Genomic DNA, 25,411 nt, shown 5'->3' with positions numbered 1-25,411 from the left:
GCCACAAGTGAAAAGGAAAATTATTGTAAGAGTCCTGTATCAGACCGTGGGTAAATTCTGAAATCATGGACGACAGTTTCTGGTTCCACCACTGCCACAATTTACAACCTTCAAAGATGTTTTCCACTATTAAAACTCTTAAATATTCTTTTGAAGACAGTCACATTAAATGCCTTGACTTTTGCTTTAAATTACTTTTTTGTGGCCATTATGATTATTCTTGCTGAGATATTTAATGTCAACTTTAACTTGTTACTATGAAAACTCAGTATGACTTTCAAATCCCAGACGTCGGCACATAATTTCATGATAATCTGTTTTGTAAAGTGAGAGATATTCAGGATAAGTAAAGACTCTGATAGACTGTAAGAGCTTGAAGAGAAGTCATGGGATCACTTGAGTTATTTAAGTGAATTATTAAGTTAAACTGAATATCTGTAACCAAGTTAATTTAAATTCATATCGTAGTATTCAGGATATTTTCCTCAGAGTTGCACCTGTCACCATCACATGGTGAAAAAGGGGAGAGTTGATTCTTCTGGGGATCAATCATGGTCAGTACTGAGTTTCATCATAATCCAACCACAAGCTTGTATTCAGAGGCAAAAATGGTGGACATTGGTTTTGGCACATAGCTTAAACATTATATAATTCTTGAGACATTATTTAATGTTAATAAAATCTGGTTATATTTATATTCCTATTAACCTAAAACACGACAATCACAATCTTCTCCTCAGGCAGTTTCGTTTACATGGAGGCTCCATTGAGCAACACGGTACCTAATCCAGGTAATTTATATATTATATACAATACATTTGTAGAACTGTACTTTAATTCATGAAGACTATCTTCTTTATATTTGTCATCACCATAACTAAACCCCTGAGACACAGGTGTCAACCTAAGCCAATTAATTGCTTGAGCTGCTGTTTATGCACCTATCTGTTATGATTATTGTTATCTTAAGGTGAAAAGATTACTGAGTGTCTTGCTAGTGAGAAGGGATAGTTTGATTGGCCAGAGGACTGAAGATGGCTAAAGGTAAAACAGAGTGAGGAGAGGGAAATATGATGGAAGTGCAGTTTGATGGATGGCTGAGAGTCAGGGAGGCAGGCAGTGATTGGCAGTCAGGGAGAGCTGGCATGGCAGGCAGGGGAAGGGGAGCCTACAGAAGGAGATATGGAGCTTGATGAAGCCGAACAGTCAACACATTCTCACTCCTCAGTCAGAAAACCCAGGGATAATATTTTGCTCATGAGTCACTTTTTGCTGTCATTTTAAAGGTGAGGGGGTAGCGATCCACACCAGCATTTTTTTTTCTTCTTGTTTTTTTTTTTTTTGAGTTTGCATTTACCTACTGAGGTGTAGTGCAGGAGCCCAAACTGTCAACATGGTTACACAGAATTTAAATCCTGAGAAAGAGCTTCACTGTTACACTTTAATTTTCATTTCACTTTAATTCTCTGTTTTTGAAACGTTTGAACACAAACACTTTGTTAGGTTTGGGTTAAAATGCATCCTTTGACAAAAATTTTACACACAACATACATCTCCCATCTCTCATACATTTTCTGGGTTACCATGGAGACGCATCAAGTTGTTCCAATCTCACTGTCTACATACATCATAGATCTAATAAACTTTTTCACAAGCTGGCTGAAAAAAAAAATACTCCTAATGTTAAAAAGAGATACTAAAGTGTCCTGACTAAGTGTGGGGGTGTGAACAGTCTAGAACATAAGAAAGGAGGGATTTGAGGTGGATTTGAAGGCAGAGAACTTTGTGGATTGGGAAAAACAAAAAGACAAGGAAGCAGAAATGCCTGGAGACTGTAGTAACAATGCCAGATCGATTTATTTGGCAACAAACAACAGGACACCTGCACACCAACGGGATGATGAGGAGTTGTTGAAATGGCTGATGCAATCTGAATAAGGGGTTAAACGTCACGCCCTTGCGCATACAAGCACATGTATACAGAGTGAGAAAGACGGACATGCACAGAAAACCAGAAAAAGAAAAAAGGCAGAGCCATGACCATACCACAAAAAGAAAGAAAAAATACCATTTGCAGTGAACAATGAAAAATCACCTTAAGAATCAATTGTTTCTTTTTAATCAGGAGTAAAGTCTGTAGAGAGCGTGCACTGCACCGCTCTGCAAATATTAATATCTCAAAGCAGTCTCCCAAATGGTTCAGTCATGAATGAAGCTGTATAAAAAAAAAAAAAAAAAAAATCAAAGACTGTTCTTTGTATCTGGAGACCATGGACTTGGGGGAGATTATCCAAAATATGCCTTCAGTGCAATCTGTCATTTGTTATTAATCAAAACAGGGAAGTAATGCATCATGGTACTTAAAGAGGCAATTACAAATCCATCTTTCCGTGGCTGACACATGATCACACAGCACCAAGGGTGGATAAATTAATTAGAAGATGTATCTGTGTTAAGTTTTAAAGAAATGCAAGGTGGTTTGCGTTTATCCACAGGCTGTGGAAGTATTAGAAAAAAGGCTCTGCATACATGCATCACGTATAAGGCAATTCTCCATGTTGATGGTATACAGACCACACAGATGCATTTGCTCTAATTCTATTTAACGCAAATGAAAAATGACATAGCCACAATTCAGACCTTTAGCAGTATATATGCAGACGATTTAGTCACCTAGACATCTGCAACCTGATGCCCATCTATCAGTAAGTAACAAGATCAATTAGGTTATTATAAATAAAAGAGAAAGGTAAATGGCTCCAATTTGTGAGTGTCTGTACCCAAAGATTTGCTGCTTGTTTAAAGAACGTGTCTAAGTTTGACTCCAACCCTGATGTGACTCATCGTGTTTACACTTTCCACCACATTCTTGCTTGTATCGGACACACAGGGAAAGGGATCGGTTTCATGTCAGGTGTGGTCGAGGTCATTTAGTGCAGGTTCATCAGCAATTTGTTTAAACTTGTCTGATTGAGTCACTTGGCTTTGATTTAAATTCTTAACAATGTCATTGAGCTTTATTTGCAGAAACATTATACCTGACTTAAGTCAAGAAGCCTGCATTCCATATATAAATACACAAAAATGCAGCATTTGACATGCAATAAACTAAATTAGTATAGTTTCTCTAATCAACTTCTATTTATAAAGACCACATATTTAACAGTAAGCATTCATTTGAATAAAGCAGCCAGAGCAGTGAATGTTCATACTTTATTAATTATGTATGAAAAGCTGCTTACACAACTGTGCATACAGGAGAACAAACTGCCCCTGATTATAAAGCGTTGTGGTGAAAATTACTCCATATTGTGCCAAACTCTATTCATTGTGCAGCATTTAATTTGAGTCTCTGCTTTTGTGTTCATGTTCTCAATAGTTCATCCCAGCAATACAACATTACAGAAATATGATCCACAGCATACACTTCTCTGTGACACCCCTAAAACACAACACAGCTATAGTTGGTAGCAATCACACTAAATCATACATGTCCAAAAAGTCCAAGATATTTGCAGTTCCTTTGTCCTTCTGTTTTAATTACAAAATTAGATATGAATTAACTTGTGTTTTATGCACAACATGCTCTCAGATGTGCTGATCAGAATCAAATCTTTTTAAATCTACACATGATGATAATGGACAACAGTAGCAAACATTGTTTTTTATACAAAAGAAATGTGTTTTGAAATGTTTACAATAGTCCTGTATTTTCTAACTACTAGCTGTCCAGACAATTACACTTAAAGAAACTGCAGGAAATTTGGCCCCTCTTGTTTTATGGTCCACTGGTTAATGTTAATGATTTTTTCCAGACTATTTATATTAAGTCACTTTGCTGGTGTGATGTTGAGTATTTTGACATGTTTTATTTTCTTTTTAGATGCGATCCAATTCAGGTGACAAAGATCATTTCCCTCTCTAAAATGGGATCACTGAGACATTTGCCGTCTGGGCTCCATGGTTGAACGTACAGCGAGGGACTTGTGCAGCACGCTCTTAAAGTGTTTCCATATTGCCATTTGACCTTCCTGCCTTACCAGTTCACATGCTATTAAGTACTGAGAAAGCTTAATGTTCCCTGGCAGTAGAACACAGATAAAATAAAACAGCCCAGTTTTTTTTTTTTTTTTTTTTTTTTTTTGGGCATGCTTTCAGAATATCAGTGCGTGTTTGAGTTTCAGCGTGCAGGCCTGCTCTGGCTGATTTATTGACTTTTCTGGGCCTCCAGTTGTGTTGTTTATAGAGTCCTTTGAGGATTTCTCCGATACATATTGTTTCAACATCAACGGGTGTGGAAGTACAGACACCCTGTAGAGTAATAAAACCACACAAAAAGCTAGCTTGCCAATTAGAATGAGTAATTCACAGATGAACTCAGGGGTGACAGTTGGAAGAAAATACTAAACATATTTTATAAAAATGTTTTACATTAGGAGGTGGCTGCTGCTATGGTAAACATTTCATTTGGATGGTGTTTGCTGCGGGATAGCTGCTGGCATTACACTCTGGATTGAGAGCTAATGGCAAGCATTAAAGGGGAATCAAGAGGCCCACGTGGCCTCACACTTGATCTCCCTGCTAGCCAGCAACTCTGTTCTTTACCCTCTCTGTTTAACTAAAACTTCAAAGAAGACATGAGACCGCAAGCACAGCTTCATAAGTGGGAACAGAATGAAATACAAATAACAGTAACTTGTTTCTGTTTTTACCTTAGTTTTTTTTTTTTCTTTTTTTTTCTTTTATTTAACTGCCATTTTGTTAATGGTTTCCTTCTTTTTTTATCAGGCAATGCTGAGCTAAAACAGGACTTTTTTATTCGTTCAGTGATGGCTATGCCGATGCCTTTGACTTTTTCATTCTTCTGGTATTTCACAGTTGTCTCTAAAATGAATAAATATTCCCTTTTACAATTTGATTAACTTTTTTCACAGTATTGTGGCAATGTTCTGCTAAGAAAAAATCAAATTTCTCTTTAGTGACAACAGGAAACTTTCTTGATGAAATCATTTTCATTCTATTAAAGCTAATTTTCTTTTTATGTTGGGAGGCCTAAACCAATTTGGTCATATAACATTTTCTTTTCATGTTATCACAAAGTTAGAGTTTCTCTTAGAAACTAAGTTTTCTCTTAATAAAGTGTGTTCAGTAACACAACTGAAAGAAAAAAGGGTAAAAATTAGAAAATGGTCACTTATTTGTGTATCTATCCTTGTTGCTGTTGATGTGCAATATTTAATCAGTAACTATAAGAAAGAAAGAAAGAAAGAAAGAAAGAAAGAAAGAAAGAAAGAAAGACAGAAAGAAAGAAAGAAAGAAAGAAAGAAAGAAAGAAAGAAAGAAAGAAAGAAAGAAAGAAAGAAAGAAAGAAAGAAAGAAAGAAACTTCAGAAATGCAAAATTGTTCTTGCTTCCTTGTTTCTGTTTTAAAATCCCAACACATCTCCTGTCTGGATCCTGACAGTGCTGTCAGGCAAACTGTCAATCACACTGAAGAAGTTCTTCCATTTGTGCTAGAAAGTAGTTTTGCAAACTTGCCTAGCATTCAGAAGCAGGGCGATTAACTGAGTGGACATGCTGAGCTGGTTTTCCATCACTGTTGTGTTTGCATCTCATCTTTTTCAGACAAAACTGATAGTGTAAAAGTTTACAGCTTCTCACGGTGTTATCCTGCTTGTTGCCCAAAAAAAGAAGCAGAAACATGACTTTACAAACTGGCAAATGTTCAGGAAACTCTCAGCTGACTCAGTGAGGAAAAACCAGGAATATAACAAGCAGACAGTTTACAATTATCCTTTATCAAAAAGATGTTTGCAGTCACAAATACCCTCTAAATCTATGAATCACAACCAGCATGGACTAGCAATATTACAAAGACAGACAACATGATCCTGCCTGTGAAATAACTTTTCTCATCCCTCGCCTTTAAGCAACTAAACTAAAAACATATTTTTTCCTTTTGATATATATCTATTTTGATAATGGTAAAACAAAAAAATTTTATTGTCGCTTGACACAATATACAAAGATATTTTTATTGCTCAAGCCAGATCAATACAACCTCTCTCAAAAAAATAAAAAAATAGAATGAATGTTGTGTAAAAGGTACATTAAAAATTGCAGTGAATTTCCTATTTTAAAGAAAAAAGTAGAAGTAGAAGTAAACAATGATGTTATTTATTATTATACGCATACTTAGGTTTACTTAGGTTAACTAGGAATAAGCCAGTGACCTGATTTGGGTTGTAAAGAGAAATCAAGAGAAGGGCAGGAAGTTTCACCGCTCTCTCAAACAGTGTGTGGACAAATATTTTCTGAAACATAAAAACACAAAAAATTAGGAATAATTTTCAGTACCTAACATCTACACGTTTTTCAGAGAAGGCAAACTGACATTGGATGGTCTTGATTTTCAAGTCCTCAGCCAGTGCTGAATTAAAAACAGATATGATTGATATTTAAAAGCCACAAGCTTTGGAACCATCCACATCATTTCTTTTTCAGGGAATGCCTTGCTTATTTCAGTTGGACAATGCCAAACCACAGTCTGCACATATTACAACAGCACGGTTCTGTAGTGAGAGTTCGGGTACTAGACTGGCCATCTGGAAACGTGACATATTTTGAATTGATAAATAGTACAATGGAGACCCACGAACCACAGCAGTTGATCACCTCAGTTTACAAATCCTTACAAAATGTTGTTAAAGAAAGAGGTGATGCAACACAGTGGTTCGCAGAGTTTGTCAGGGGGGACCCCAAATGAAAACACAAAACACAAAAATGTTTTATAGCCTAATGTTGAATGCATACTCCCTCACTTCCAGTCAATGTGGAAGAACAAGGGCATTATGTACAGTCCCTTTGTAACTGAGGCAACATAAAACATGGATCTGGGAATATCATGTTGAATGCTGGAGACGTTTATGCAGTGCTTAATAATCTAAGATCAAACAACATAAGGGCATGTTTTTTTTAACTCATTCACCCCACTAGTAGTAAACTATTGCACAGTCCTTTTCTGTAGTGGGTCACTAATTTGGCATGTACCAACCAAGCTGCAATTAGTTTCAGAACAACTTTAAATGTTGCCACAAAAGCACTTTTTTGTTGGTCATGTGCACCAGGAAGTTTGCAGATAAGGACACTCTCACAGGACATACTAACCACAAGATAAGGAGAAACAGAGGACTTAATATATGTATATATATATATATATATATATATATATATATAGTTTATTTATTTTATTTTATTTTGGTAAACAGCAGGTTGTGCAGCACAAAGCGGCCAGGAAAGAGGAACGAGTACAAGCTGCAACGACGGGATCCTTTCTCTTCCTCTGAGAGGAGTGACATTTGGAACAAAGAGCTCAGTTATGTGAGCAGTTCTCTCTGGGACAGACAGACTGACAGAGGCCAAATACTCCCAGCCAGCCAAGTCAACCGCCCACGTAGGGTGGGGTCACTCCGGGATGACTCATTCATACACAGAGAAACAGGAACACATACACACGCACACAAAGTATATACTGTTTTCTTCGTGAAAACATTACTTCTTTGGGGCAAACATGTGCAACCCTGCAAAACTGTGAGAATGTGCTTAGTGGTAATGCTAAATAAAAAATAAAAATCTAAAACATACATATCTTCCAGCTGTCACAGCAGCACAGGTGAAAGTGCTCGTGGTGGGATTGCCTGTCTGGCTGTCTGTCTCATGTCACTGATAGCGAGTGTGTAGGCAGCCTTTGTTTTCACTTGCTATCCAGGCAACCTGCCAGACCAAATAAGACCTTTTTATAGTTCGTTTCTAGAGCCCTCCTTTTTTTGAGATAGCACTGTAAATGGTTCCTTGGAAGAGCTTTGTCAATATTTCAGCATCCATTTAGTCACTGTAAATTACACCAGCTAGACAAATAAAAAACATTTACTGGAGTTTGTGTGGTTTTGGCATCACTAATGGGGTCAGCTGAACTACCAGTGACAGCTTTTGCAACTTTCCCTTGGAAATTACTTTGTGTTTCCTTTTGTGTTCGCAAAAGGCAGCAGATGAGACAGGACATATACATTTCTGCTGCTCACTGAGCCGTTTATGTTAATTTAATAAGTTTGATAGAGCTGGCTGTTTCCTAGCAACACAATATTTTTCCATAAATAGACACTAATGGACAAGATGAACTCTGGTTTCAAGACAATTTTTATGAATGATTACCAAGTATGAACATTGCAATAATTGTGCCGAAGGCTAAAGCCAAGGGAACTCCCTGGAAAAGAAAATGTTAAATTTCTGGAAAAGACGTTGTTTTCACTGCTTAGTTACAAAGTCATCAGCCTTGTGTTTGTATTATTTGACCCAAATGTTATATTTTCTTATTTAAATGCAAATAAAAATATATGCAATTTTTGCTTTGACACTCAAAGGCCAATGATTTCCAGTGATGACTTTTAATGTAAAGCTTCATTAAGATTAGTTGACATTATATGAGGAGGGAACGATGAAATCACTCCAACCTTAACTATCATATTAGTTGTGTCAGCTGCCTGATACATCTCATGTTAGTATTGGTTGGTTTAAGATCATAGTTTGGTTTCACGCTCTTTCTACTTTAACCATTGCACAGAAATCTCACATTTCAAGTCCACAATATACAGTCTTTACTAAACAGGAAGTGGTTTGAGTACAGAAAGCAAAATAGTGTGTACATATGACAGCACACAGACAAAACAAAACATACACACACACACAAAAAAAAAAAAAAACCCACAACAAAACAAGAATGATGCAACAAAATTCATTTTACTTCCAATGGCCTGAAATTATAATTGACTTTAATATAGTAAGAGGGAACAGGTAGAAAGTGCACACAGATTTAATTGATAATTAGCCCATGCTTCCACATTTCTTAATAGTTTAAATCTAAAAATGTTTTAAGTGTCATTTGATGCACAAAAGTAACTTAAAATTACAGAATCTGAAAAACTCTTGGTGGTGTTAAATCCATCATCGGAGAAGAAAATTCTAGAGATATTAACATCTCTAGACCACAGACATGTATCATCAGCATCATGAACATTTAATGCTTACACTGAAAACAATGATAAGGTGTCAAGGGTGCTCAAAAAGCTGAGCCATGCTGGATTTTTGTGCTCATACAGCATAAAACACAAACTCTCGCATGAAGTGTTTGTTGAGAATTATTGGATATAATATGAACCTCTTGTTTCTGGAAGTAAACAATGACACCATTTACTCCGGCAACTGAGTGCAAATCGACAGTGCTTAGATGAACGCAAGGTCCCTTGACCCTACTAATTAAATTCTTACAAATTCCAACTAACACTTTTTTAACAGCTTTTTAAAAAAAAAATTTATCAAAAAGTACTTAAAAGCGTTGTCTGTGTACATTCAAATCCTAATGAGGCTTTTCCCTCTGGCCATAGATGTCTATTGTTGTCGAAGTATGGTGATTAAAAACACTCTTAAATAAGATGACATGCTCTGGGTATTATTTTTTCTTTTTTTAAATAAATAAATCTCACATGCACCATCCTATTGTTCTTTAAGGCCATAAAAATTATATTAATCCTCAGATGTTTGTTGAAAACTACAGAGCTTCTTGACGAAACTATTTAAACATCTTGATATAAATTGGTAGCTCATTCCTGAACTTCCAAGCTGCCACATGCAGGGGCACATCAGGGTTGTAGTTTAGGTCTTTTCATGTAACAAGAATGTATAATCCAGCCAACCTCGTCCTAAAAAGGAAAATATGAAGTACCTCTTGATTGTTTCAAGTGCACTGACTTGTCGGTTATGACAACATTAACTAATCCATAGTTGTGAAGCTGACTGAGATATAAAATGTTCTAAATGGCGGAGCGTGACACAGAGACTGCCAGGAACAGAAGTTTAACTCCTGCAGAGCCACACTTTGCATTCACAGCGTTGTAAAAAACTTCTGGATGAAAGAAGCCACCAAAGAGCCTTATGTTATAATAAAGTGAGATCAAATAAATAGAGAGGCAGAAGAATTGCTCTGAGATCACACATGTTTGGTTAACACCAAACAGATGTAGGCATACAGTATGATTACTACATCACAGCGAGGAGTGTATACCCACTCAGACAGGAAAGAGATGGCAGCTGTTAGCCATCAGGAAGAACGCACAGACAGCCCTAAACTATAGGCTGTGGCCGTGCCTACACAAACACACGTGAACTTATGGACATGTTTGAAAATGTATACACTATGCAGGCGGATGCACAAAGGAGCATGCGGAGGCATGAATACCCGCACACAAACTAATCCCTTTTATCTGATGTTTAACGTCAGGGCCCACTGTACGCCTTCCGCCATCTTAAAAAATACAGAGCTTCTGGCAAATAACATAAACATCCTGAAATGACCGCTGCTCTGCGTCATAATTTCTTTTCATAACAGAGCCTGTTGCTTGGTTATTTCAAGGCTCTGAGTGACCCCGAAACCAGAAGTTTCCTCACTCCTCCTCTGTTGTTATTTAGGGAAGACTTCAGTGTTTCCCTTTCTGCTCAGTCTCTCACTAGGCTGGGTGTGGTTTTCCAGAGTGAATGATGTGGACTCGCTGCAGTCACAGCCTCGACTCAGTCCACACCCTTTAACTTGAAGAGGAGTTAGGAGGTGGAGCAAGCAAGCAATTGCTCGGAGCACAGTTTGAGCTTGGACTTGAGCTCTGAGGCTTTAGTGAGCAGCATGTATGAACGCCGTGACCTGTGTTGACTTTAAGCTGCATTCTCTGACTTTTGGATCTCCTCAGTTTTAGCGTGTGGAGGCATCAAGGTCTCTTTTTTATTAAAAAAAAAAAAGAAATCCATTCAAAGATCTGTGTGAGTATGATTTCAATTTCTGCTTCTAAAAAGTGAAGTATGAATGCAATGGCGCCTTTAAAGGTGAAAATGAAAGAGGTGCGTGAGTCTGCACGGATATGATAAAATGGTGCTTGTGATAAATGATATGAACCTGATCATTTTCAAAAAGTTGCTTTGTATTTAAGTTGTTTAACTTAAGCAGTTTTATGTTTATTTTTTTCATTTAAATTGTTCAAAAGTGCTTTGCTTTTTTTGGGCTAATCTTTCGTAGCAGATTTAAAAAAGGTTTGAAGCTTGCTGGTTGCTAATTTCTTCAAGAAATAAATGCATGTGACTGTCTCAGAGGGACTCAGGGAAGAAAACAGAGATGATCAGACAAAAAAAAGAGTAAAAATTAGTTTCAACTAAGATTTGAAACTCCTTTTTTGATGATTAAAAGTTCTTTTTCCTTCAGACGTAGTTGTTAGACTTCAGTTTGTAATCGCACAATGAGCCATAATGAATGCAAAATAGCGAGGCTCATTTGATTAAGACAGTTGATGATTTTTGGCCTACATGGCGGGCTTTGGGTGACTATTCTTTCTGGTGCTCCTACTATATATATGTTTTTCTTTTGTTTGGGATCCTGGTACAGTTTTCAACCTTTTACAAGTATCCTTGGTCAAAGTTTCCATTGTCTGTACTGATGGGGAAATAATTTGCTTTTCCACTCATCATTTCTTTGGCCTTCCCCCACTCTTCTCAATAATAACAGCTTATTTTTTCTTTTTTGTTTTTTCAAAAGCTGCAAATCTCTTTTTCTTAGGACTACTTTCAGTAAAATGGTGCATATTTAATAATATGTTACTTTAACATGTTTTTCAAAGGTTATTTGTCTAATTCAGGCACAAACCTTAACAAGCAGATTGTAAAACTCCATGTGACCATGTGGCTTCTCTTCTCTCATTTTCTCTTCCTTCCTTCCCTCCATACGTTGAAAGTTGGCACAGACAGAGGAAGTAGCCAGTCTCTTCCACCTGACATCACTTTGCAGTTACACACATGTACGCACTCACACTGGTCTCCCCTCAGTTCACTGCCTGTCCAGTTGGCTTTAATAGTTGATCTGGGTTTTCTCAGTAAGCAGTAAAAATCCAGCTGATACTGTCAAGAAATGCAGGGTAAAGCACACCAAAATCCCAGAAAAAACACACCTGCCTCCGTCTGTATGACAGCAGGAGTGTGTTGAAATACTCCAGAGCTGGTTTAACGTCTCTAACTAAGTGAGGCCTAGTACAATGGACTGGGGGCAGCAGTAGCATGTCGCCATGACAAGACATTAAATTATGGCAAAATAGGTCTGCGCTGATAACATCTTCAGCTGTTTTTTAATAGGAAATGTGTGTAATATTTAACACAATTTAACAATATTGCCAAACATGTTTTTTTTTGTTTTGTTTTTTTTTAAGCAGTAAGGGACGTTTGTTAAGTGAATTTCTACTATATGTCTCACAGTGTATTTATGAATGTTACGATTTAAAACTATAAACTTAATCTAAAATAACAAGAATAACAATACAAGATACTGATAATGTAATTAGTGGCATTTTAATCATTACCAGGAACACACTGCTGTAGAGTGACTTGAGATGAACATTGGCTCTAATGCAACACACAACCATTGAGCGATGCAGAGACAGTGTCCAGGCCTTGCTGGTTTAATTTTATTTGGCTGATATTTTAAGTGCACATTGAAAACTGGCAAAACAAAATCTGTTTTATTGATTATTTTGTTTATAAAAAGCAGTTGCAATAATGTTGGAAATGTTGGGTAAAAAAAACTTAATTTTTGAAACAGGAAATTAAGATTTAGTGCTATGCTTAGGTCAGTGTCTCATTGTTGAACATTTTGGATTTGTAGCATATTTTAGTTTCTCAGATTCTCTTTAATTCATCACCACTAGTAGCAGCTCTGACATGTGGGACTATAACCTGTCATCTAACAGCTTTTTTGTTGATTATCCCTGCATATTGGTTATGGTAGTTTTCTTTTTCACCAAAGTAAAAAAAACTCCAAAGTGGTACAGATCGGACATAGCAGAAAGAAGCATGTTTGCATCAGTAGGGTGTTCTGAGGACAAATTAAGTAGTGCAATGGAGAAGACAGAGAAACACAGGCTGGGAGATACAGAGAAAGAAAGCTGAAATTCTTCTAAGGTTGAAAGAAAAGCAAAGCTGGGAAGAAATGGAGGAAAACAGAGATGAAAGGCAAATTCTAGGCGGCAACAGAGCGTTGGAAGAGTGTGAGTGGATTTGTTCTCTTCAGTCTTGTTTACAGGAAGTTCTTTTAAAGTTCCACAGATGGCTGCATTCACAGAAAGGCTTTTATTGCATTTTTCCGAGCCCTGTAAACTCCTTTTACCTTCATTTATGTGTGGGAAACTATGATTACTGCTACTGCTGCTGCTGCTGTTGCTTGGCTTGAGGCTGGACTCATCTTAGGGCTTTGTCAAACTAGCTTGCATACCTGCTGCTGGTTGACTCCAAAACCAAACTTTTGAAAAGTAGACTTGGTTGTTTTCAGGATGTGTATGTGTGAATTTTAATCTTCTGCCCAACTACCCTGTAACAATTTAAGAAGGGACACCATTTCTAACATTTCTACAACAAAACAATGAGTTCTTGTTTATTAAAATTATTTGACAAACAGCTGTACTTTGTAATAAACTATTTGAAGCAATCATTTTAAAAAACTGTATGACATTCATTCATAATAGTTACAGTAAAAGGACACAGTAAAACAGTGTTTTCCTTAATTAATATAATGACTAATAATAAATAAACTATAAAGTCACTTTTCTTCTCGTTGTGTCGTTGCCCCTTTTCAAGGAATCATAAGTCTTTGATGTTTCAATCATATAAACCAAAGAGATTAACTGGTGTCTTCTCTAAAATGTATTTGCAAGTAATCTATCTATAGTTTTTTCGACAGTTTCTCAATTTTCTCATTCCTAATTTTTTATCTTATTCATTAAAAGCTAAATAAAGACTTATCTATACTTATATTCAGCACCATGTTGCATACAAAATGCAAATATGTGTCATTTTCTTATGTATTTCTGAAAATTGCAAGGATCGTTGGGACATCATGGCATTTATAAACGTCTGTTTGGTACCAGCCACCCAAGGTAGTAATTTGGTCTTCCAGGCAAGCCTGGATTCAAGAGTATTAGCCCACAGAGGACCCTTTAAGGCGCTGCAAAGGCATACATTCACCCTGCAGCATGTCGAGACATAAATAAATTTAAAGGCTTTTTACCCTGCAGACTCACTGCGACGGGGGTCTGCAAGAGATTTAGTGGGTAAGAAGTTTCTGCAGAAGTGATTTGGCTGCTGCAGGCAAACCTCAGCCAAATTAATTTTGTTGATTTGTTTCACAAGCAAATGTAAACCCATCTTATGGTTTGTAATTAAGCCTATTTTGGAACATTTTTCAAATGTAGTTTTACACATATGTTGATGATTAGATTTTATCTGGAAACAGACATTTATTCCAGGTTATGTTTGGATCTTCAAACAAGTGCCAGTGGAGCTGTTAAACATGGATGTAATTATAAAAACTTTAAGTTCCAGCTGGATTGCAAACATAATGAAAAAATAAGTCTTTTATCTTTTGATTTTAATAATTAATAACAAGCACAAAAAAGTAGTAGTAGGTTTTTTTTTCTCTATAAAACATCAAAATTGGTTGGTTAAAGATAAATAATAATAGTAAAAAAATGATAATACTACTCAGTAAAAGTATGAAATGGTGGGGTTGCAGTTAAGAGCTGTTGGAGTACCAGATGTGTTTTATTGTCCAACAGAAGACTTTTAAAGTCACATCACATGATATGCAAATAATCTCAAACAACACCATTGGTAATGCTTTAAGGCTAGATTTATATTTAAAAAAAAAAGGTTTTGTATAGTTAGATTTAGCTCTGCAGTTTAGTGGCCATACAGTAAAAAAAAATAAAGAAAAAAAGAAAAAAAAATTAGGCTGTCTGAAGTTAAACTTCTAATTTTCTGAAACTGTTCTGCTTTGTTCTGTTAAAGTTCTCACTGTCTACCACTACGTCATGTCTCCTCTCTGACTTTCCACTGCTCCCTCTTCCTGTGTCTACTGTGCCACTCTCCCCCTTCCCACTGCCTGCCGCTACTCACACCACAGGCACAAAGCCAAATGGCTGAGGAAACCCTCCTATAGGTTGAAAAAAAAATGCAGCACCGCTTTTCTCTCTTTTGTTTCCAGTGACACTTAACTCTCTGGTATGAAGACATGTATTGACATGGGACTGCTTTGTCAATACATTTAAACATCAAGAGCAAAGCATCAAAACTGGCTGAAATTTAGAGCAGGTTACTGGATGCTGTAGGTCAAACTAAGCCAACCATGTGCAAGCCCCAGACATACCCTGACCAATCATGTGTGCTTTGGCTTGCTCCCAGAAATAAAGAGTCTAGCCAAAATACAGCACAGCTGAGGCTGTTAAAATCACGGGGTAATCACAAGAGAAGCGCTCTGGTGAGTGGCTCTCCAGCAAGTGAGAAGGTAAGCTGAGAGGAGCAGAGATTGTTTAGCAGTTTCCAATACATGAGATCCATCGATGTGATGAGTGTTGTTGTTAATGCATTCCCAGATTGCAGAGGCAGCTGCTGATGCTTGGTGTCTCGGAAATGGTTTTGTTTTCCTGCTGCCTAAAGCAGCCATTTATGTTTCAAGCATTATTTTCAACCTGAAAATAAATAAATAATAAATAAATATGGTGACAAAAAGCAACTTTCCGCAAACTTAACGGCTGTCATTTTAAAGAACATGTCAGTCACAATTTTCTGCAAACTTTATGGCTGTCATTTTAAAGAACATGTCAGCACATGTCAGATAAAAGGTTTCAGTGCAGAGTTTAAGGCTCTGCAGCAAGCACCACCTTTTTCAGGCTTGTACTGGAGTAAAGGCTGTGGACGCCGATATGAGGTTGTTTGAATTTCCCTTATTTTCATCCAACAGGTCACTGAAAAATAATTGTAATTATCATTATATTTTTTCCTGCACACTATGATGGCTAAAAGGCAGATCATTACCTGAGTAGTTTCCATGTGTGACTGAGCAAAATTCAGAAACTGTGATTACAGTTTCACAAAATATGCCATAATGTCAAGGTTAATCATAATTAATGTCCTCACTTTGGGTAATTTAACATCTTCTGACTTGTTCATAAAGAATTACTGAAATGTGCTGAGATGAACAGCAGCTGTCCTTTCAGTCTTATTTATGTTAGAAGACTGAAACGCAGAAAATAAGTGAGGACAAAAAAAAGTGTGCAGGGTGAGTGGAGGGCATTAGTCATGTATGTACTTCCTGCTGTTATTGGGTAGCTCAGGCGGTCTGGAGCTTGGCCAGGCCAATTGTTACTCATTTAGTTGTCAAACAGTCGTAGCTGAGGGGCAGCCACAGTAGAGGAGGGGATAGGTTTCATGCTGGCTGAAATGTAAGACTGTTTTGACGTTGCCGTGCGAGTCTTACCTTCACATTGCTGTGACTTTATTTGTGTTGGTTTTGCTTAAATTGTGTCTGAAATAATTTTGCTGATGAAACTAAAGGGTCTATCAGTAGGTTTGCTACTCACCAGCATTAAATGTGGTTCAGCTGCATGGAAACAGTACACATTACTGGGGAGAATGTAAGAGATGGAAACGTAGACAAAGACAGGCAGACAGTACTGAGCCATAGAGTTATGGTGGTTGTCAAAACTAAGCCTAGAAACAGAATATCTTATAACTGTTATCGTCAGCGAGCTATGACTTTTAACTAAAGTAATAGAAGACAAAAGCTTAAAATGACATCTACTTCAGCACTGAGAACAAATAAGAGACATCAGGTATTCCTCAGCCTAAATTCTGCTGGTTTAACAATTAAGTTGTTCAATCTGCTCCCCAGATTGCTTAGCAGATGAATCTCAGGCCTGCATGAGGCACTGGTGGCAGCACTAAAAAGGCATCAAATGTTGACGGCCAGAACAACAAAACAATGAGCTAAAAGGCACAAAAGCTTCCCATAAAGCTGCAGTATTGTAGAACAAGGCGATAATATTTGTGGATTTTGCAACTGTGAGCAATAGAATAGACGTTGTAGTTTGATTTATTGTTGATGCAGCGGCTTTAAGTGTGTTCAAGCTGCTTCCTGGGACTCTTTCATGTGACAGCGGACTCAGAAAAAGAAAAAAAAAAAACACTTCTTGAACACCGCCTTTCTGTCTAGATATGTAGTAGCAATTCCAAAAGTTGCAGCCAACAGCAGCAGAAATATTTAACTAGGAATATTTGTGTCAGAGGAACAGGAAGGCTGCTGTTTACTCTGGACTGGTCACTCATATTTCCTCTTCATTCTATTAAACAGTGCTGAGATAAATATTTGAAAGGGCCAGCCACATGCACCCTGTTACTTCTGTTTTTGGGATGCAAAACCATGGAGCAGGGTGTTTCTGAGTTGTCAAGTTACATTTTTTACCTCATATTATTTATGCAGGTGGTGGCTGGGGTCACTTTTGTCCACACAATTAAATCTAATCAAAGAATAAAGACAATAAAGAGAAAGGAACTTAACCCATTTAATATTCTCAGTTTGAAGTATAAGAAGCGTACACTGCCCCCCATAACTAAAACTTTTGCTGATTATGGGTCAATTTAAGGTAAACAGTCCAGACACTTCTGCACAGACCCATCCTCATGCAGCTAACAATTCATGAAAAATGCACTGACTATGCATCCGCACGAACGATTAAAGCAGAACTTACTGCGAATGACTTCTATGAGTATGATTGTAACCAGTTTTGGAGATAGAATAAGCACCAAATTCATCATAATTTACTAGTTCATTGGTCTGGTTTGAAAGAAGATGGACCCAGAGGCACACGGATGATGTTCCTTTTGCATTTCAATTTTCCTTGTTCTCTACCAGCACATACTTTTTCTCTTTAATGCACATTTCATAGCAAAAGTGATGCAAAAATGGAACCATGAGCAAATGGTCTGTTGCATATAGATTCAAAAACTATGAACCAAAATCTGAATTGGTTCATCTGTGGTATCGCTTTTTTTCTCATTTATTAGCTCACTTGAGTGTTTTGTGACAAAAATCCTGCGACATATGCAGGAAAACAACAAAACAAATGAAAATGATGGAAACAAATTCGAAACTGGCACAGGCTGATTTGATATAATTAGACTGAACAATTTATCGCTGCAGAACTCTCAGAAGTTTGTTCATTCATGTTCATGTGAAAAGACATGGGAAATAAGATTATTTACTGAATACAATTAGCCTATGTTTAGCCCACTATGGGAAAATTGCCTCCACTGGTGAGACGAATGACCAAACAGAATATTTAAAAGGAAAAAAAAAGTTCAAAGACCGTCTCTCCGGGTATAAGGATTTATCTGTTGTTTGTTCAAGTGCTACTGGAGGCTAAACAACTGTAAAAACAGAGTTTCTTACTTTGGATCAACCTAATGCTTCCCTTTTTTACTCTCACCTTTTCCTTCTTTAACATTTAGCCTGAATCAGGCAGAAATCTTTATTCTCAGAACATCTTGTGTTACTATAAAACTGTAGAACATGCACGACCATGCAGTGCAGCCATTTTGGTGACTCAGTCTGTTTTTCTATATGGCTGCATGGTTGCTGTGTGTGAGAATATAAACGCATGAGGCTTAACTCTGACAACTGAACCAACACAGGCCTGCAGAGCTCCAAAGCAGACACACATGCTTGATGGATGACTTATTCACAATCTCATAAGCTCTCGCTGACCCACCTGTGCCAGTTCCTACAATCACCCGAAGCCTATAGATTTAAAATGCAGCTCTGTTTATCCAGGTGCATCAGTGAAAGAAAACTCCATTAACCCCCCCACACACACCACAAGCATGATGTGAGAGTGTGCATGTGCTAATATTTAAAAGTGTACTTCCCATAATTGCACAGTGATGAAGGGGTAAATGTACTCTGTCATGCTGATGTGTGCTCAGATAGACACCTGCAGTCTAAACTCTTTCTCTTTGGCTTCACCTGCACCTTTCTCTCAACATTGTAAGCATCTTTTTCGCTGTATGTCAGCACTCTTTCCTCTTCTCATCCCGCCTCCTCGTCCTCTATCTTCCCAAACAGGATTCTAAATGCTTGCTTTAGCTGGAGGGATTCCTGGCAGAGTGATTTGGTTGTGATCTAATGTAAATCACATTGCCAGGGATTTCCAACCAGCTACAGCTGAAACCCCAGCAAGTTTCCGGTACATACTAGGCTGCCACTGTAAATAAGGATGTCTTCTTAATGATTTTCCTGGTTTTGATAATGGTTAAATTAGAAAAAATGTGATGACAACTTCAGTGCAATAAATACAGTTTTACATAAAAAGTACATGTGGATATTTTGCTCATGGCTCTATTTTACATCTTCCTTCCAGCGTGTCTAAGGCCTTTTTGTGTGTGTGTGTGTGTGTGTGTGTGTGTGTGTGTGTGTGTGTGTGTGTGTGTGTGTGTGTGTGTGTGTGTGTGTGTGTGTGTGTGTGTGTTTAACTTTCCGTACATGGACTTTGCACAAAACATAATATTGGGAGGCACAAAGTAGGTAAAGATGTAAACGTTCCACTCAAACCCCTATTTGCTATTTACACACAAATAAAGAAACAGTTTTAAAACATTTCCAGAGAAGAAAATATCTATGTTAGCATAGCCAGGTATTTAAACTCACTAATTAATGTTTTTTTATCCTTTCTGAGATTTGGGGCTATTTTGGGCTATTTTCCTTCCATAATGTGTCCCCTTTTGAGATTGTCCTCCCCTGACATACCCTCATGCAGGTAGATGTGGACTATATTAACATTTAAAACATATAAGATTTCTGTTGGTCATAAGCACAACTGCATGTAAAGGGTAACGATGGCATCCTCGACGGTGAAAGTTACAAATCTTAGCCCTAATTGTGGTTATTTTGTAACACTAACCAAGTGATATTACCATCCAGGCCTTAAGTTCAAAGTGGATGTTTTGTCATAACACAACACTTTGTGTTTACTTGTAATCATGGCAACTAGCAAAATAGTATCTGTGAAAGTGACAATGGCCTTGAAGAAAGAATGGATTTTAGGCCAACCAAAGTAATATTCTAAATCTAACCAGGATGTGAGTAAAGAGTCTTTGTTAGTCTGGCAGAGTGCATGTTTTGAGCTCATATTTTCCCACGCCCAAGGTTGATAGCATCGCTTTAACTATGCCATCCAATCACACCTTCGTTATCTTCTGAAAAAATGTTATCTCGTTAAAAGATAGAATTGACAGTGTTGTCTGCTCTTATGTGGCTTATGTGACTCATATTTCCCTCATGCCGCTTGTAAGGGGGGACACTCTGCTGAACTCCATCACGAAACATATCTTCGCAAATTATATATATATATTTATTTGACCAAATCTATACTGTAAAGATACTGTAAAAAATATATTGCAGGCTTCCACTCAGAAGCAGATCAGTGTCTCACGTCATATCTTATTTTAATGCCACACATTAGACTGGACTGTCTGGGTGGATGGGATAAGTGGCCAGGGTGCTTGGGGTGTCTTGGCCCTGTGGCATCTTCCCCTGATGGGCGGCCTGTTTTAGGCACGTCCCCTAAGCTGTGGCCAGCGGGACTGAAACACAACAATTATTATTTTTTAGTTTATTAATTCAGTATGATGATGGGGATGGTGGTGATGATGATTTTCATAAGGTATATGGGGCACTTGTACACACACACACACACACACATTTGATTTTGTTTTTGTCTTTTGTTTTTTTTTTCATACAAACAATTAAACCAAACTATTTATTTTTGCCATTAGAATTTCTATCGTTCTATTTAACATTATTTTAATATTTTGTTTTGTTTTATTACAACTGGACACCACATAATTGCACTATACACACACACTGTATACACTGTAATATCACTTAATAAATAAATAAACAAACATAAATACAGGTTCGTGTAAAAAATGTCCAGGTTGATATATGCCCAGAAACGTGTGACAAAAGACAATTAATCACCACATTAGAAGGGTTAGGGTTATTTTTTTTCCAATCTCAGGTAAGTAGTTTGAATTTCTTGGCCTAACCAAAGAGTCAGAGGAATAGCAATGGTCAGAAATGTCAACAGGTATGGATCTTCAAACTACAGACAAACTACTCAAATAGGTCTTTCTACTCAGTAACTTTTTTTTTTTTTTTTTTTTTTTTTGTTGTTGTTGTTTTTTTAATTACTATTGAATGACATGTCTCTGTCTTGGTTCAGCTGCCCAAAGCATATTATTTTGAAAATCCAGAAATTAAAATATTTTAACTAAATTAACTAAATATTCAGCAAAGATAATGATGCAATATATTATAAAGAACAATGTATTATAGAAGTATACAAGCAGTGTATTATATAGAAGTATCTTTTCATGTGAGATCAGTGATTATTTTAGTTTAAGTCCCCACTTAAGCCAAGCTAACCCTCTGCTGGTGAAATAAGTACAGACATGCAAGTGGTATCAACCTTTTCATCTAACTCTAAACATTAAATCAAATGAGCACATTTCCAGAACTGCTGCCTCTGGCATTCATGCTTGCTTGTTAAAAGCAAAAAGAAATTGGACACACCCTTTAGAGGCTGTGCCTTCCAGATGCCTCCCGTATGAGTTTGGTGGAGGTGAAGGGCTTAGCTCGCTTCGTGAACAGTTCAGTGAAAGCCTGTGTTCACAGTGGCTAAGTTCCGCTCCTCACAAACCTTTCCGGCCTCCTGTTACGACAGCTGTAAGAAGTCAACATGGAGTCAAAGGCACATAAATGATGTGGAGCTTCGACTCACTACAAAAATTGTAAGATGATACACAGAAACAAATGTTTCTCCAGTTTTGAGGTTCTTGTTCCTACTTAATAATGTCATAGTCTGGCAAAATACACTCATGCTATCTAATAGAAATATTGCTTGTTTAGGTGACTTGTTGAATCACAGCACACACTGTTTTCCATTAAACCATTCAGTTCAAAGGTAAAAATAATATGTTCATTGGATAGTCTCAAAGGTATTAAGAACATTGTTATTTGTCTTTACTTCACAGCAGACGGAGGAAAAAACATGATTTGGTGTTTTCTAGTGTGGAGACTCAGATAAGGACTGGGAATGAAGAGTGATGGCTTGGAGAAAGGGACTGCAGGCAGGAGGCTGGGAGACGAAGCTTAACTCATACAGGAAGGAAGTACAGGAAATGTCCTATCGGGAAAACAAGTAGCAAACGTAATTGTGAACTCTAAGCTAATTTACTGTTTGGGTGGTCATGAAAGCAAAGCACTGATTGTGTGTCTGTGCATGTGTGTATTTGCTATTAACATTATTCTTGTTGTGAATATTGACATTATGAGTGGTTTTGTGTTTCCCAAAGCTGCAAAGACTTAAGATCACAACACTGGAAAGCATTGAGCAATACAGAAAAATAAACATTTTTGTAGTGTTTACAAAGTATTTTTACAACTACAGTATATTTGCTTTTTACACCACAAAAAGCTTTTATAGTTTGACAAATAAGGCCTGCTGTGTTGTCCTAGTTAGCCAGAGATGAGACTGATAAACCTACTTTTGACTTTCGATATAAGAATCTCAAAGTATTTGTTTAGTGTGTTTATATAAAATTTTAATTTCACTGTATTTAAGTTATTGCCATCATACCCAGTCCACTTTAAGTGTTAATGCAATCCTACTTTTTTCAGTATCCTATGTAAATCTACAGTCACCAGCAAAATTATCCAGAGGACTGAGTGATTAGAAGAATTCAGTTTCAAAATCCATTGAAGCAGAAATCCACTACAGTTTTTTGATGAGTGATTACAAATTACGAAGTAGAAATTGTTCAGTTTTCTTTGAATCTGCAAGCTTAGTTTTCACCAGATTAAATTTTGTTGTCAATATCACAAGCAAGCCAAACACAAACCCAACAATTAGGACCAGAAGTGCCGCTGTCAGCAGCTGCTGCCTGAGTTTGAGTCAACTTCGGCTGAAATAAAAGTCAGGAACATGACTCAGCTTCCAACAAATAAGCAATAACTCAATTACCCGATAATGTTAAATATTACAAAATTTCTGGAAACTGCATTTCCTAACCATTGTGTCTCATCTGGTAGCTCCTAACTGGCAACTTGTAACCAGCTCTGCAGTGATAAAAAAAAAAATCATAACTTTATAGCAACGAGATCCTTGCTGCCATGTTTGAGACATTTTTAACTTTTAGACCTTAAATAAATTTGCAATTTGCTCGCAATTAACTGACTACATGGAGTAACTGAAATAATCACGATTAAAACATTTAATCACTTAATAGCACCAAATTAGTTTTTTGTTGTTCCTTAATTCATTTTTCAATTTTCATTATTGTTGTTTTATTCTTATTGTTTATGTAATAACATCTTATTGTTTCATCTGTGTTTTTGTAATACTGTGAAGTCCTTTTTCGGTTACATTTTTTAAGGAACTCAACAAGACCCATTTAGTATTTGTATTAATATTCAAGGTTGTGCAAATCAACAATTTTTATGAACAATATGCAATTTTGGGGAGCGGGCAAATAGTGTTTTTATTTTCAGTGTCTCTTTAATGAATCTTATCTCCATAATATTTAATGTCCATCCTTCTTGTGGCAGTGTAGCGGCTGTTAACTTTCTGTGTTTTAACAGCAGGGGGTTCGGGTGCCTGGGCTCAACCTCCTGTGCCTACTGAGCTGATAACAGTTTGATATTAAACAAGTACTGGCTCAGTTCAGCAGGAACCGGAGTTAGGCCCTCTAAAGACAGCAACTCAACCACAATCAACTTCTTCAAACAAGAAACCACACTATCTGCAACAATAATTTGCATGTGCCATTAATGCTTATTAAGTACTGATAGCAATATAGCTGGCTTTTCTCCAACTGAAGTCAACTTTATTTTCTTTGCTGCTCTAAAAGAATCTGTTTGATTTTTCCCACAAAACCTCATCAAGGCCATTCTCCAAGAAACAGCCAGAGCAGTGCAATACTCCGTTAATCAGAGCAGAGGAAGCACATAAATGTACCCAGACATCCTCTCCATACCTTAAGCTCACACACTAAAGCCTGTGATGGAGGAAATCTGCTTCTGTTGGTTTGCTATTTCTAAAACATCACAGCAGCAGAGTTTTTCCAGCTGTATTTGCCACATTGTACAACGCGAAGGCTCCAGGAAAACTGCTTTGGGTGTTCCTTTTGACATGTAATGCATTTCAGTAATTGCATGCCATGTTTTATTCAGTTTCCCTCTCTGCTATTAGCAGTATGCTTTAAGCTGAATACAAAATGATGATTGCAATGTAAGAAATGTAAACAGACAGCTGGAGTTACATAAAGTTAATTTCACTGCCTTTATTAGTAATTGCTGCATATTGCAGGTTAAGATTAACATCATTAAGAGATGATCACTTTAAGTTGTGACCACATTTTCAGAAACCTGTGAGTTTTGCTCATTTCTGTCAAAATGTCAACTGAATTCCTGAAGCACAGATAAAAAAAAAAGTTAAACAAATTTAAGGAAAAAATAAAAGAAAATATTAACTGTAAGAATAAAAAGCTATGGTTTTTTTTTTTTTTTTTTTGAAGATGTAACATTATTAATGGCATTTAATGTGACAAGCAGAAAGAAAACTGTATAACTAAACATAACTCTTTGTCAAGAACTTGAATGGATTTCTCTGCAGTCTCCGTGTGGGTTGACACTGAACACACTGATACATTGAGTTACTTATGTTGAAAGTAATGAAAAAGCTGCTCAACCAAACACAGAAAACCCTGGATGAGAGAAAATGATATGAGGCACAGATGCTCATTGCCACCAGAAAAAGGAAAAATTTTGTGTGATTTTATCTTTACTTTCAGATCTCTTTATAACTACTGGTACTCTAATAATTTAGAAATAGACTGTCTCATTACTCTGGCAAACCTGCAAACAGGTAATGTACGTTTTAGCGTCCCAAAACTGGCCACCTGACAAAAAACTAATTGATAACTATAGAAGTGATTCATCAGTGTTTGGGCATTAAATCCAGTGGTTGCAACTGCGTCAAGGTTCATCTGTGAATTTCATCAGCTCCCGCTATAAAGTGTTCACTGTCAGCACTTGCAAAAGTTTTGCACATTGAAACCAGCAAAAATGACAGCACCAGCCACACTTTGTTCCTACAGCGACAGATTATTGCCTATCTACTCCTCCCAAATGGCTGATGACAGTAATAACACATAAGCATCTGAATGCCAGAGTATTTTTAGTTCTAGAGTGGCCACCTATTGCCTCTGTCCTTGTAAAATGAAAAAAATGTATGCGCTCAGTTTATAAAAATCACAGATACAATATGTGTGCTTGTAATCTGAATACATCTATGTGTTTCACTGTATTTGTGTTTATGTGTTGTTGCTCCTTCATTGTCTGGTATGAGAACAAAAAAATGTTGTTCCAACTCATCTGTGTTTGT

The 25,411-nt window shown here is 37.0% G+C and overlaps 1 long non-coding RNA gene across 1 annotated transcript; it reads left to right on the top strand.

The window, feature by feature from the left end:
- The first annotated feature begins 10,601 nt into the window (after positions 1 to 10,601).
- Positions 10,602 to 24,519, top strand: LOC121645296. The gene is made up of 2 exons (XR_006011402.1): positions 10,602 to 10,862; positions 22,002 to 24,519. It is a non-coding gene; the product is annotated as an uncharacterized LOC121645296 (long non-coding RNA).
- The last annotated feature ends 892 nt before the right edge of the window (positions 24,520 to 25,411 follow it).

This window comes from Melanotaenia boesemani, chromosome 8 (genome assembly GCF_017639745.1).
Source record: "Melanotaenia boesemani isolate fMelBoe1 chromosome 8, fMelBoe1.pri, whole genome shotgun sequence".
Taxonomy (NCBI): Eukaryota; Metazoa; Chordata; class Actinopteri; order Atheriniformes; family Melanotaeniidae; genus Melanotaenia; species Melanotaenia boesemani.
The sequence above is the reverse complement of the archived record's forward strand: the minus strand, read 5'-3'. Positions and strand labels throughout refer to the sequence as shown.